Here is a 2,301-nt window from a genome sequence, read left to right as displayed (position 1 = left end):
AAATTATTTGCATGACTTTTACTGTTCATTTTTATATTGCACAATGCCAGTCTTAAATGCACATATAAAGGCACTTACGTGTGGAATCACCAAAATTGCACAACTCACAATCTGAGCTCATATATCCATATATATTTTGCTTTTACCAGAACAGTGGACCCTACACAAAACTAACTTAACTATATGCATTTCACTTTTGTTTTCTTCAGGAAACTAACTTTTTTATTAGAAGGGGCTTATGATGGGGTAACGATGCTTGCAGTGCTTGCAGACCCATATGGAAAATATCACCTCTTTGGTGCAATAATACCTTCCAGTTGGACATTCAGCTGCTGATTTGTCTGCTTCAGGAACTGAGTCTCCTCATTGTGCTGCTTCTCCTCCACCTGTCTCCTCTCGCTCTCCTGCTTCTTGGTGGCCTCACATGTGGCATTCTGCTCCTTCATGTGCCTCTCCAAACCTCTCTTTTCTGTTTCTAATTCTGCAATTTTCCTCCCCATGCCTGACTTCCCTGTTCAGGTTGCAGCACCTTCCTTGAGCCAAAGGCCACACTGCTCCCATGTAAGGTCTGGTAGGCGATGATGGTCATACGGATCTCGTCCTGGACTTGCAGCAAAAGCAGTCCCCTCTCCGCACAGTTGATGGTGGCCTCCTGGATCAGCTCATCAAAACACTGTGAGTAGACCTCTCTGCGCACAGGGCAGATACCAGTCTCCCTGGCCTGCTGCTACTGCAGCTTCAGATCCAGCTGCTGGGAAATGCACCACATCCATCCCCATGCTGGTGGTGCTGGACAACTGCAGGTGTCTTTCACCCACTCCCTCGGGGCCAGGATGGCATTCAAGATTTCTTCTGCCTTCTTTGTAGGATCTGGGACACAAGAAGTTGAAGGGATCTTGGTCTTTGGTGGTCGTGGGACTGGACCTAGTGGTCCAAACTGCTGGGGGCTGACTTTCAGTGGCCCTGCTTTGGGGCTCCATGTCTCCATGTTCTGCTCACCAACACCGGGTGTGTCATACTTGAGCAGAGAGTCCGCATCATGATGGTGAAGCATTTCACTTTTTGATACGCATACGTTCTATACCAATAATCTCTACCTTCAGCTTAATGATAAATAAGAAATAATTGAAAAGGAAAGAACTATGGGTTGCCCTATCTTTTTCTTTCCTTCTAAGGCATATTTTCAGTGTAAGTGGTTAGCTAATCTACAGGGAAGTAACCTGAGTAGGAGAGGATATAATAGAGATCCTGGAATGTTTGTGATTCTTAGACTGCAATTGTCTTCATTCCTCATTCAAAGCAAGTCCTGGTTCAAATGGAAAGCATGGTCTCTTGGGGAAAGTGTGGTCTTACTTAGTCATAGATGTAACACATTTACCTTGTACTTTTGAGTCTTACTGAACTCAAATTCACTTTGGATCCATCAGAATTCTGTGCTGTTGGTAACTTTTAAGTTTTAAATGGAAATGGTTGGCAAGTAAGGTTGGTAATAATGCACATTTCAAGTATCTACTCTGCTCACATGCATGCCCCCATTGCTCCACTGAACTTCACTTATAAAATACATGTTCAAAGATAAAATTATAAAGAATTCAAGATGGTGACAAGAGCATTAAACCAAATACAGAGCCCTTTAAGACAGAGCTCTGTGCAACTATACTGGCCCAAGCCCATGAAGCTGGCCTTAATAATGATACTAATAAAATGTCTAACATTTATTGTGCATGGCTATGTGGTAAAGCTACTTCATATACATTGTATCTTTAATTTTTACAACAGCTCTATGTGACATATGAGGAAATTGAGATTTTAATATATTAAGCAATGAGCTTCTAGGTTCTCTGGACCATCATCAGCTGAAGTCTGTTGGGAATGCAAAATCCTGGGTCTTCTTGCAGACCTGCTAGATCAGAATCTGCACTTTCAAGAGTGCCCCCAGTGATTTGTGTGTACATTAAAGTTTGACAAGCACTGTCTGAGTCACTTGATGACAAGCAAAAGGGGCCATACTATGTATCAAGTCCTATCTGACTTCAGACCTTAAACATGAAACCAATACCCTACTGTCTTATATAATCCAAATTTCTGATGATGGGCCCCAGTCATGTGTATAAAAAGACAAATCTAAATGCCATGTGGATTGTGATCTGCACCATTGGCAATAACCACTGGCCTGGAAACTTCTACCATGGCTTCCAGTTTTACAAACTATGGTAACTTTATAAATCATATTCTTATGGAACACAAAAATAATGTCAAGGAATACAGAGGAAGAGATATATTTCTGATGTTAATGTAAAA

General features: G+C 41.9%; 1 pseudogene; it reads right to left on the bottom strand.

Moving 5' to 3' along the window:
* Positions 1–287: 287 nt before the first annotated feature.
* On the bottom strand, positions 288–1,054 carry LOC118533937 (axonemal dynein light intermediate polypeptide 1 pseudogene; annotated as a pseudogene).
* Between the last annotated feature and the right edge of the window lie 1,247 nt (positions 1,055–2,301).

This window comes from Halichoerus grypus, chromosome 13, assembly GCF_964656455.1.
Source record: "Halichoerus grypus chromosome 13, mHalGry1.hap1.1, whole genome shotgun sequence".
Taxonomy (NCBI): Eukaryota; Metazoa; Chordata; class Mammalia; order Carnivora; family Phocidae; genus Halichoerus; species Halichoerus grypus.
This window is presented reverse-complemented; position numbering and strand designations above follow the sequence as displayed.